At 34.6% G+C, this 13,687-nt stretch overlaps 1 protein-coding gene across 1 annotated transcript in view; it reads right to left on the bottom strand.

Moving 5' to 3' along the window:
• Positions 1–13,687, bottom strand: part of TRHDE (thyrotropin releasing hormone degrading enzyme) — a 383,925-nt gene that overhangs the window by 157,986 nt on the left and 212,252 nt on the right. The window lies entirely within an intron of this gene.

The raw sequence follows: 13,687 nt of genomic DNA, 5'->3' as shown, positions 1-13,687 counted from the left end.
ATCATAGGTGATTCATGGTTATGACAGAATGTGTGTGACAACATGAACAGAACGTGTGTTACTTAACAGACGATGCTCATCAGCCTACATGGTAAGACTGAACTTCAAAGAGAACCCAGTGAATAAAATGCCTCTTCAATTACTCTAAAATGAGAGTGGTTGATTTGAGCACAACGTGAAACAAAATCAATGGGTTACAATGGGCCCTAAATAGATTAAAAAACAATGGACTGTTCCTTAACAGGGATTAAAGCAAATTCAGACAGTGGGCACATAAATGAAATAGACTAAGCTTGTTTATGTGTTCTACAGGATGAAGACTGCAGTTTCAGTCCCAAATAACCTTTTTAGTGAAGTTCAATATAAGAATAATAACTAAATCTCAGGGTTCCAGTGCTATTTTGCTATTTACACCGTTTATTTGTAGAACCATCTGAGCAACACACACTCTCTCCCTCTCATCCTCCCACTTTTCCTTCCCCAAACCTCCCCTCCCATGTAATTTTCGCTCTAACACACTCACCTACACACACACACCACCACCACCACCACCACCACCACCACCACCACCACCACCACATTTATTCTGTGAAAGAATTTCAGGAAACCACAACAAATAACAAAAGGCATATTGACATAAACTATATTCGTAGACATGAATGTGAATTCAGGATAATGAACATAAAGTGGAGATCAATAGGTATTAACAACCCATTACTATAAAGTGGGGAAAACAAAGAAAATCATAAGATTTCTATTCGGTGTGATGTTGAGGCCTTTGTATTTGCTCTGATAAAAGCTGACTTGTTATATTAGAAATAAACTGTAAAGGAAAAGTACTTCTCTGTTGCTTTTGTTTTAAGAAGCTTGCTTTAGAGAAACAGCTTGGGTTTTGTTAACAAAAATGCTGGCAGCTATTAGTTCTCCTGGCCTCCTGCCTTCACTGAGGGAGGAGGGAAAAAAAAAGAAATCGGAAGCGATAACAAGGCTAAATAGCCCCCAGATAGTTGGGACCTGAGGAGTATCATTACAGATATTAAAGACTGCAACACTTAAATTGCTATAGCTAATTCTGAACTCATTCCTGGAGCCTTCTACTTTGAGCCAGCAGATGAACCGCATGTTATTTCTGAGTGAGTCGTAATGTCAAGCTGAGATTACACCAATCTTGGATTTAAAAAAAAAAAAAATAGAAATGGAGAATAAATATGATTAAAAAAAGGAATAGTTAACTAGGCATATATGTGTGTGCTCTTTAAATCTGCTTCTAAAGAAGCATCTTAGTTCATCATCATTTGTTCAATGATTTAGTATATTTAATCAATAATTTAATTAATTCTCTAGCCAACTACATACTATAAGGTCTATTTCTAATAGCTTATTTTTATAGTCTGTGGACCATAGATCTAATTTCTTCAGCCCTTTTTTGGTCTGAGATTTTCTCGTCAATGGTCTATACTCCATCAAACTGAATTGGGACTGAACTGCTCCCAGAAGTCTGCTTCAGCCCCCAAGAGCCAATGGTGAGAAGTTCAAACTTACAATGAATTGACAATATGACATAAACTGATACTGTATTTCTTCTCAAATGAAGTTCCTAATTCAAGACAAAATTAAGGAGAGTGAAGTTGGGCTTTATGATTTACAATTTTAATGGGGTTCCTGGGTAGCTCAGTCAGTTAGGCGTCCCACTTCACTCAGGTCATGATCTCACTGTGAGTTTGAGCCCCACGATGGGCTCTGTGCTGACAGCTCAGAGCCTGGAGACTGCTTCGGATTCTGTGTCCCCCTCTCTCTCTACCCCTCCCCTGTTGACACTCTCTCTCTCTCTCTCTCAAATAAATTTTTAAAAATTTTAATATAAAATTTTAAAATAAAATGATTGGTAGTTTATTTTAGGACCACTATAAAATAAAGATAAGATCTCAGACAGAAGGCCTAGATTGAGAGAGTAAGAGAAAATCATGTATTTCCAAAATAAAAATGTTAATGTTACTTTTAAGCAGGTATGCAATCTTGTTACTCTTACTCAATTTAAAAACACACATTAAAACTATTTGATATTGGAATTAACGGGAGGGATCATGGAATATATCACTATACCTCAACTTCACTGATGAACACTTTTATTTATAAGAAATACCAGTTGAAGATATGATTTCCATTCTGAAGAAAAAATATTCAACTCTTTAAATAGTGGTTGCCCACTCCATTATGGAACTCAAACATCTGATCGAAACCATAGTGTAAAATGAACTTAAAATAGTGTTTTATCTGAATCCTAATTTATACTATTTAGCACCAATAAACATATATTGATCAATATGAAAATTCAGTACACATATCTTCTTTGGCTAGCAATATGATTTTAAATGATATAAAGCAATGAATTACAAATAGTTACAAATTAATTACAAATAATGATATCAAGCAAGTAATTAGTAAAGTGAAACCAAAGGTAAATTTCTAAAACGAAACTCTCTTATTTAAGGAAATACAAGTTATACGTAATATGTTGCTTCACGCTTCTGGAGGAAAACAAAAACAAACCTTTGCCTCCTCAGTAGAATTTCAAGAAACAGTGTTTAAATTTAACAATGTTGAATCGTTAGCAAAAGGTTCATTTTCTACATTGTTGGAGAGAATGATATTGTATAACTGAGGGAAAAAAAAGACATTAAAGGAGATTAAAAGGGAGGAGAAAAAAATAAAAAAGAAAAGCTTGGCAGACGAACACTCACCAAACTTGGAAGAGAGAACACCTTAAACTGAGCAAGAGAAAAGAAAATTCTAGCCAGAGGCAAATCCAATTTAACAAAACTACAAAGAGTTTCCAGGAGAGACGGTGCTAATTTCTTTATAAAAACTTGTGTCACTTTAAAATTAAAAAATGATCTTAGCTTGTCAGTCTCCTGCTGGGGTGCTCTCCCCCCATGCTCAACAACAATAATGATAACAGTAACGATTACAAAGTATTGATTAATTGCCTACTGCCAACCTGAGACCATTAAAATTTCAAAATAAAGTTAAAGAAATCCTGGCTCTAATATGAGATAAGAGATCAAACAAAATAGTTGGATTCTGTGAACAAAATAGTGGTTTTCTCTTACAGACTAGAAATGCCAAAGGAAATTTGAAGGAAAAAAAATACTGTAAAATGGAATTATTTATGCAAAGTTTAATGGAAGAAGTAGAATTTGTCTGATCCTTGAAGGAGTTTTAAAATTGTGTGTGTGTGTGTGTGTGTGTGTGTGTGTGTGTGTGTGCAGAGAATAGTATATTTATGGTGCATATTTAACAGCTTTTATTCTAGTTCATATATTAAGGTCACCATGGCAAACTAATTTACCACTTTCAAAAAGCAGCACAATAAGGTAAAACATGAAACTATAAAATCTGTGTAAATGAGTTTAATGTTAATAATAAGAATAAATCCTATCAGTCTAATATAGACCCTTCTTGGAGTTTTTACATGTCTACATTTAAACAGTTCAAATAATATTGAATGTATCATTTTCTATTGAACGGTTTTCAAAAACATATTACCTTTGAATTTTTGGAGAACAGTGCAAAGGTTTTTCAGATAGGTAAAGAAAATGTGAATAAACAGAGAATAACATGGGAAAAGAAGAAAACTTCCATTATTTTGCTCATTCATTCATTTAACAAATATGTATTAAATTCCTACTCTATGCCAGATACTATGCTGTGTCTGGGGAAGAAATATATGACTCAAACTTAGTTTCTAACCTTAAAGAACTCAAAAGTGTAACAGAAAGACAGATAAACAGCTAACTGGATTATAATATGATGGATGTTATAAAACACAAAGGATGAAATGATTAATTAGTTCAGAAAAGGCTTCACAGAGGAAGTGACATTAAAGTGGGTAGTTGAAGGATGAAGGGTTACTTAGATGAATGGGGGAAGCAGCTTTTAAAAAAAGGGCAAATCCAGGCAGAGAAAACATGAAAAACAGCTACTCTGTTTGAATCCTGTTACCAGGTGGAAGAGTTTGGTCTTAATAAATAGGCAGTAGCAGGCATAATAACATAATAAAAGTAGTGTCTTCGGAAAATTAACTTATCTGTGGTATACAGGGTGGCTTGAGGTCTGCAGAGACGGGAGGTAGAAAGTGGCTATTGTACTCAGAGCTGATGTGGTGATGATGTATTAGAACAAGGTGCTGCTGAAGGGCTGTGGTATCTGAGAGATATTTTGAATGAAAAATCAACCAACATTGATGCCTTGATGCCCTGGTCCCCTTAGTGGATGATGGAGACGAAGTATTAAGAGATAATTAAATAGCTTTTAGACTTGATGGAATTTTTAAAGGGTGGGGGGAAGCTACTGAAAGAAATGGAGTAGTGGACTAAAGTTTGTTTTTGTAGGGCAAGCTAAAAAGATCACTTTGTGACACGTTGCAAGTAATATGAGAGCGAACATCCAAACAGCAATATGCTACAGGCAACTTGAAGAAAAGGCCTGGGTCTGCGGAGAAAGAGCTAAACATCTTTTGGCAATAAATTATAGTTTGCATGAAAATATAAATAAAATCTCAGAAGGAATCTTCTCTGTTTTATTATTTCTTACAATATTAGCACTTCATAGACCAGTATCTAGTAATATATGTAAAGGGAGTTATTAAGAATTTTTATCACAGTGTTAGATATACTTGACAAATTATATTCCTTAACATCTCAAAAAAGCTTCTGCCCAGACATGCCAAATTCTAAAGAGGTAACAGTGAATATGCCTGATCTAACCATGGTCCAGCCACCGGCATGGTGATGAGTGTGAAAACAGGAAGTACTATTGAAAGGTAAGGATGACAGCAAGTTTCTACAGGAAGTCTTAGTAATTTCAGTAAAAAGCAATATAAGGCGGACAATTTGACTCTGGCACCAGGAAAGAAAAAAAAATCAGAGAACAATCTGAATCAAGATCAAAGAAAGTCAAACACATCAAACCAGACTAAGATGAGAGTGAAGCCTGAACCAATTCAAGCAGTGGTGAGGTGCTCATAGGCATGAAAAGAGCAGGAAAAACAGTTCTCAGGGCAGAAGTGGGTTGTATAAGAGCAGCCACAAGGACTCAATTTTCCAGGAGGATGGATGTAAACCCAAATGGCTCTTTGGCGTTCCTAGGAGAAAAGACAGGCACACTGCTACAAAGTTAATGAAAGTGTCCCACACCAGAAGTAATACATTTGTCATTCGCTAGCTGGGTGACCTTGAGCAAGTTACTCAGTATTTTTAGACTTCAGCACCTTCATTTGTAAACATATGTGGTTGTGAAGATTAAATAAGAGAATTTGTTCTACAAATATTTATTGAGCACCTGCTATATCCCAGATGGTATGCCTGGTTCTGAAGATAAAAAAGATACAAAGGCATGGATTCGACCTTCAACGATTTTCTAGTAGTAAAAAGAGAGACAAAGATGAAAACAAATATTAAAAAACCATTTGCTGTATGTAAAAGTGGAAGTAGGTTCAGGATAAGGTGTGCCTATACAAAGAAGGCTGTGATTTGTTCTGCCTGGGGAGAAAGCAGGAAAAGCCTCTGAACTGAAGTCCGTGTTGAGTCCTTAAGGATGATTTGAGTTTTCTAGACGGAGACAACAGAAAAGGGCATTTTGGACAGAAAGGAGTATCTTGGAAAAGTCATGGAGATTTAATGGCTTGTTTGGGAGAGTACAGAGTTTTCTGTGAGAGAAGGCAGGAAGGAAAATGGGGTAAATGACTAGCAATTATCACAGAGAGATTGACAAGAACATATTCATCAAGGATCCTCTATGTCAGGTTAGGAAGCTAAAATTGGAAAGTGACATCATCATATGCACATTGAAAGAGATTATGAATAAATGGTGGAAAGAGGACTAGGGGTGAGGAGCAACCAGAAACAAAAATAGGATGATATTGAATAATTATGCACAAAGGACACATATATGGGGCATTATCTTTGTGATCACAAGATACTGTACCAATTATTTCTCTAAAATCTAGTTCAATTTTGTGACGATCAATGATGATCAACAAGGCATTTATTTGGGAATTCCAAGATGTATGAATTAAATGTAGATTTAGACATCAATACAGACAAATACCTACATAGACATGTATGAGGATGCATGTATAGATAACCAAATAGACACAAATATTTCCTTTTTCAGTATTTTCATTTGTTTAAATTAGTGTCTTATTCCAATATCTAATGTTCACAATATTAGTTTGCTTTGTACATGTGACGTCCCTTTAGAGGTTGGGGAGACAAACACAGTTGCGACCCAACTCCTGCCTCCAAGCAATTCCCATTACAATAAGGAAGACAGACAAGTGTACAAATCATTAATATCATCCGATGGGTTGAGTATTGGTTGCATAAATAAAGTACTATGGGAGTAGAGAATAGAAATAAAGTTATGGGTAGAAATGCTTTCAGCGTCTATGACCACATCGATTCCACCTCTCTTGATCTATCAATAAGAAGAAATAAGGATACTGTGTCATGTTCTATCCCTCTGGATATATATTCTACCATGAGATGAAGACTTTTAAGAACTCGTAGGTTAAACAAAATGCCAAGTAAAGCATTATTAATCTGAGTTTCTTGCTACACAAGACTAGAATAAACTATATAGCTATGCACAGCATTGCACGGTTTGGTATTTTCAGTCTTGTTCTTGGTGATTCATTCAAACCATGGCGAAGGTTAAAACCGAAGAATATGATCAGGAATTCAACCAAGAGAAGTAAACATATTGAGAGACAACATTAATCAGGTGTTATGTAATATACTATCTCTGTAACTTTGCAATTATCATCTTTGTAAACAACACGATGCCATTTTTGTAAAAATTAGAAATTATTTGGGTTCCAAGTTTCCTAAAATATTAAAATAATTTTACTCTGTAATTTTATATTGTCATCCTACTTTTTTAAAGTTATAAAATGTCCAAAAGTATTTCAAGCTTTACTCAGTTGAAAGTTACTTGTGCAATGTACTTGTGCAATATTATGCCATTATTTAGCCAATAGGCTAACATTTCGTAGACACCTAAATCATATAGATAGAGAAAATAAAACTAAAAAGGTATTGAAAATAAATGTTGCTTCCCTTTAGGGATGTACCTTAAAAATTAACATTTTACAATTTCAAGTTTAAAATACACATGCCAAAGATGTTAATAATCATTTTCATGTGCAGCTTGTTAAAGTGATTATTTCTATTAAAAATCAAACTTGTGTAAACACACTATATAGTAGGCATTGAAGAATAATTTTTAAAATAATCACTTTAATGCCTACAATGAAATAAGCACTATACTGAAATTTTTACTTCTGTATTTGTTTACATAACCTTAAACAGAAAATGGTACATAAACATAATAATCCAGGCAGCTTACTATTGATATAACATTATCCTGGGATTTCACACAAGCTTTATAATAAGTAACTAAAATGCGTTCTGTATGTTCTTATTTCTTTTACCTATCAACCACATTTCATCCCCCACCAAGCCACAAATGCTCTAAGATGCCTAATTCAGTGCATAAACTAAAAAAGCAATCATATTTCTATAAGCCTGTCTCCAATGACTTTATAAGCCTCTCATAACCCCAAATAACCCCCTGCACAGGTTTCCATGAACTGCTATACTCTCAAACGTGACTAACACAGAGAAAGTGGGTTAAATTGTCTCTTCCATGACTATCTCCTTCAGCTGCCTTATGTTTTGTTTGTAATGTCCAAGTTGAATGTGTCATGTCTCATATCATCCAAAATGTGGCACAGCTAAGGGAAAATGTTAAGATGAAACACAAAATGTGCTATCGCATTATATACAACTAAATTATGAACCTTCTGCAGACTTACTCAAGAACCTTAAAAGGAGAGCAGTATTGATATGGCAGAAGGTATCATCAATTAGGCACTCATGTTTTCATTAATTATGATAATCCTGGGTCTTATGGAACAATCAAGATGTACTTCAAATAATGTCAATCACAATAATAATTATGAACAGGTTGTCTAATTACATAGCTCATTCCAATTCTAGCAGCCCAAAAAATCACTGTGAATAATAACCATATGCCATATGCTTCATATAACCCTCTTAAAATGTTCATACCGTTTAGCTCCCGTTCACTTTTTTAGGATTTCTTGACATGTTTCCCTCTATTTTCCTTCAAACACTGATCCAATGCAGTTTAATATATTTTACTTTTTTAATGTTTTATTATTTATTTATTGAGAGAGAAAGAGAGAGAGAGAGAGAGAGAGAGAGAGAGGGAAGGGCAGAGAGAGAGAGGAAGAGAGAGAATCCCAAGCAGGCTCCATGCTGACAGCACAGAGCTGGACAGTAGGTTTGATCCCATGAACCATAATGTGGTGACCTGAACCAAAATCGAGTTGGAAGCTTAACCCACTAAGCCACCCAGGAGTCCCTCATATATTTTAAATCTCAATATCATTTTTAATTCAATGAATGAGTTCCTAATATAGATATAGAAACTGTTATAATCTTTCACAATTGGTCTGTTAACCTTCACTTCATAATTTTTTTTGTTAAATTTGACCAGACTTTTATTATTGAACACCTCATAGATGCTATACTTGGGGTTAAATCCTGAGAAATGATGGCAAAATAAACAGTCTCTAACCTGATGAAGCATATTGTTTACTAAGGGAGATTTACTTCCTGTCCTTTGTTAGTTAACATGAACTAATTCCCTGCTCTTTCACATGTCATTTTAGGATCCTTTCCCTAGACTTTAAACTTCTGACAGAGAATAGCTTCTTTAACTTTTTCCATAACCTTATCTGTATTTTGGCAGTAAGAATATTTTTCCCTATCTCTATGCTTAATTTTTTTTTGACATGCTGATAAGACATTTCAGTAAAATCAAATTTGCCAATCTTCTCTGATACCCACACATTTGTTTCTCGCATCTATCACAAGGACTCTGTAATATTTTGCAGATACATTAATAATACGCTAATCAAGGCACTATAATATTTGATTGATAAAATGTAATTCAGAATATCTTTTAAATGCACACTGACTAATCATCTTAAACAGAATCACTTTCTGTTTAAATTCTAATGAAAACTTTCCTATACCATTCAGTCTGGAAGAATTCCAAGGATAAACCAATCACTGCCTAAAGTTATTAACATGGTTACCAAGTGGCTAATTCATTTTATGTTATTTTAATTTGTGAACTAAATAATAATTCAAATGACCTTAATTCTGTAATAAAATTCTTATTAACTTGATGAGTGAAATTTATTACACATTTTTGTACTTTAATTTCAGCCTTTAGTGGTATAAATGGTCAGTTCATCAAATAACCTAGCTTGATAAAACTTTATATTTGATGCCAGATCAAAGAAGTCTGTATTTTAGATGAAAATGAAAAGTATTACTTTTTTTCAAATTTGAAAGATTTAATAACCCATAACAACTCAAGACATATGGTATTTATGGCTCAGAAAGTTAACCAATTCAGAAAATTCCATATTTATTCCCAGATCTCAAAGTAAGCTACTATAATATTTATACTTTGATTGTGATATTTGTAAAAACATTTTCACCATTCAGAATGAAAAATCTGAACTAGCAATTCATTTATAAAGTGCAAAAATATTAAAATATTAGCATTCTAGCATCATTCAGAAATGGAATAGATGTATTCAAAAGTATTTTGTGAAGGCAATTTCTTTTCTCCTACTAATTTTTATGGTGTTATTATTCAAAATAACTAATGACTCTATTGTGATCCTCATTTTATAGAAAGTCCACTGGCTTGCCCAAGTTTGCCTAAGAACTGGGTATTGAGGGGTGCCTGGGTGGCTCAGTAGATTGATCATCCGACTTCGGCTCAGGTTACAATCTTGTGGTTAGTGGGTTCCAGCCCCAAGTCGGACTCTGTGCTGACAGCTCAGAGCCTGGAGCCTGCTTCGGATTCTGTGTCTCCCTCTCTCTCTACCTCTCCCCTGCTCATGCTCTGTCTCTGTCTCCATCTCAAAAATAAACATTTTAAAACATTTTTTAATTAAAAAAAAGCACTAGGTACTGAACCTGGCCAATTTGGCTGTAGAGTCCATGCTCTTAGCCAATACATCACGTTCGCCAGAATTAGGGGAAATAATAGAGCAACTGTTTGTATGCACTCCACTGGAAACCATTCTCAAACTCAACTAAGACCCAATGGGCATAAAATACTGCTTCTGGTATAACCAGAGAGATAAATTATGGGCATTACTCAGACCTCATTGCTGGACCAACCATCAGCGCTAACCTAGTGATGAGATTCTTACAAAATTAATGGAGACTCTATTTAAGTATATTCAATAAGGACTGAGGTAGACGCAGATGGAAATTCTGTTCTTGAGTCTAGTTACAGCCAAGAAAATCAGACTTATCATCTTTGCTTAACGGTAGCAAATGTTGATCTGACCTAGAATGTTATTCACCCACTTCTATCGGCCACTAAGGCCAATGCTGAGATTGTGTGGCTAATTTCCACAATAGCCATGGTGTAGACATGCACCAAATCACACATCTACAAATGCACTAGCACACAAGGGTGCACATGTCTACTCGCAGGCTTCCCTATAGCTTTGGTTTGGTTTCTGATTCTACACAGAAGTTTATTTTTTTTTCTTTTTTAAAGTTTTAATTTTAATTCCAGCTAGTTAACATAGAGTGTAATATTAATTTCAGGTGTACATTACAGTGATTCAACACTTCCATACATCATCCTGTGCTCATGACGACAAGTGCCCCCTCTCACCCCCATCACCTATTTCATCCATCCCCCTACCCACCTCCCCTCTGGTAATTACTATTTTTTAATATTGGATTCACAATATTTCCCCGAAAAGATAATTTTTGGACCATAAAGGTATTATCATTACACTTAAGTAGCTAAAAGTAACAATAATATTGGTGAAAATGATAGTAAAAACAACATTTTTTTTATTCTTGAAACTTTCCTGTGACAAAAACAGCACAGGTATTTCATACACATTTTGAAGATGAAGAAAGAAACAAGATCACACAACTAGTAAATCATCAAGAGTCAAAAATTTAATCCATGGAATAGGCAGAAAAAAGGAAGTGAACCTCATTCTAGGAAACTGTAAAGTAACATTACTCTGACGAAAATAACTTAACTAAATTGGTAAAAGAGATCTATAAGGATTTGATATTTCACACTCATCAGTGCATTCCCTGTCTCTAGTAGAGAAACTAGCAAAAAAAAAAAAAAAGTGAGTATCCAATAAATGTTTGTTAAATAGTGAAACAAGAATAAGTCAAGAGAGATTAATCCCTTGAAATATTTTGTCAATGAAGGGCCCAAAAATGTCAGCAAAATGTTTAGCAACAAATAGAAAAATGTTGTTTTGTTGTGAGAAGCCAAATTATTTTCAAGCCTGGGAAATGATATGGCTTGTCAGCTCTCTAAAGAAGCCAACAATTCCAAGAAACCTCCTTATTATCTTAAAACTAAGCCAAAGCTTTATTTAAAGAGTTTTTATTTTTAACAAGTCATCTGCAATAGTGTATTATGTTTAAGATTCTTCAAGTTGGACCATTCATGTGGGTAGTTAGGAAGAGAATATAACTAATACCAAATTTTCCCTGATGGAGCACTTGACCTAATCTTATCTTTAATCAGACAACTTGGGAAATAAATAATGTTTACTTATTTATTTTGAAATATTTGTTTATTTTTGTGATAAAGAAGAAAGAGAGAGAGGATCTGATGCAGGCTCTGTGCTGACAGCAGAAAGCCCGATGCGGGGCTTGAACTCACGAACCATGAGATCATGACCTGACCGAAGTCAGACACTTAACCAAATGAGCCACCCAGGCACCCCAGGAAATAAATAATATTTAAATGAAAATACTATACCACCATACCACCACACTACAACCAAAAGAAGAGAATTCTTCTCTATAAAGTACCTGTCTTCCAAGCAAACTTATAAAGCTTACAGAAGGAACAGGACTCAAAGAAGAACTTGACTGAACAGAAAGATACTCAAAATCTAAATGAAAATAAATGGCTATCATAATCAGATAAGTCTAATTAACTATTAGAGAACATGTTTGGGCCATGTATATAAAAATAATAATAGGTAGCTAAATGTTCTTATCGTTCCATCATTTAGCTAATCCTCTAAGACTGTGTTAAATTTTATTTTCCAAATGTATCTATGACCATGAACAGTCCCATTGAGGGTATGGAGCTGTGTTTTTGAGCTATTCCATAAACACAGCACTTCTGACAGAAGCATGATTGGTCAACTAAGTGCCAAAAAAAATCCTAAATTTATCCACACCTACTAACTGAAATCATTACATGAAAGATGGCATACTGTGTACACCAGAATCTGATAGACAGCAGCACCGTGCTAATAATACCATGAGGCTTGTTCCATAGAAATTAGCAAAACAAAGGCCTCATTTTAAGTGTTTGATAATTCTTTTAATTAATTAATAAACAATATGTATGAAATGTATGACTGAATAATGGCAAACAAGTGGCAGCAATCCATCAAAGTAGTTTATATAAAATTATTGAGCTGGTACATCATTAACAGCACTCAAGAAAGGCATCACTGGACTATAAATAAAATCTGGAGAGTAGAAAATAAAATGATTAAAGGAACTAATTGGACACAGGTGTATCTAAAGTAGGTAAAGAAAGCATTCCACATATCTTAATTTTTAAGATAAATAGAACACTCAGGGCACCTTGGTGGCTCACTCGGTTAAGCGTCCAACTTCAGCTCAGGTCATGCTCTCACTGTTCATGGGTTTGAGCCCTGTGTTGGGCTCTGTGCTGACAGCTCAGAGTCTGAAGCCTGCTTCCAATTCTGTCTCTCCCTCTCTCTCTGCCGCTCCCCCACTTGCAGTCTGCCTCTCTCTCTATCAAAAATAAACATTAAAAAAAGATAAATAAAACACAAATATGATAAAAGATGACACTCCAACCACTGGAAAGAATTCTATTTCATCAATCTGAGGGAAAGATAAAAAGCCAAAGATATAAATAGTTTCAGAAGGGGCTTTCTTCAATTTGTAATGGTAGATCCGTAGAGGCTATTCAGCTCAATGCCAAAACATATTCTATCCCAAATCATGTTTTTGGAGTCACGGTTGAGAGGAACTGTCTGAGTGGTGCACTGCATGATGGTCTATCCATTACCACACTCTTTAGACTCTTAGGAAAAATGCTAACAAAGATGTATACTCTCAAGACACCTAGCAGAATGTCTTACTCTATTTCACAGTGAATTCTTATGTGTATTTAATCCTACACAGTAAATGCTACCTAAGTCTTTATTATTATAAGTGTTAATGGTATAATTGAGGCAAACTCTTCAACAACCTCAAACTATCTTATTACCTTTTTTTATTTTTTGGTTTTTTCTTTACCGGAAGCCCTTTTACATTTTTTAATTCAGATCACTTGAACTCACTACTTTCATTTCTCATGTTCTTGTCTAGTAACATCTGAACAGTGTTAAAGTAACCTTGATGAAAAGGGAAAAAGAAAAAGTGTCTCATAAAGTGTTATGGACTGAGACAGTCACTCCTTGCTTAGAAATAAGTTGTGTTCTAATGTCTTTGAAAACATATAGCTGCCTGGTTAAAGATGATTAACAATT

The sequence above is a fragment of the Lynx canadensis genome, chromosome B4 (genome assembly GCF_007474595.2).
Source record: "Lynx canadensis isolate LIC74 chromosome B4, mLynCan4.pri.v2, whole genome shotgun sequence".
NCBI classification, from domain to species: domain Eukaryota; kingdom Metazoa; phylum Chordata; class Mammalia; order Carnivora; family Felidae; genus Lynx; species Lynx canadensis.
This window is presented reverse-complemented; position numbering and strand designations above follow the sequence as displayed.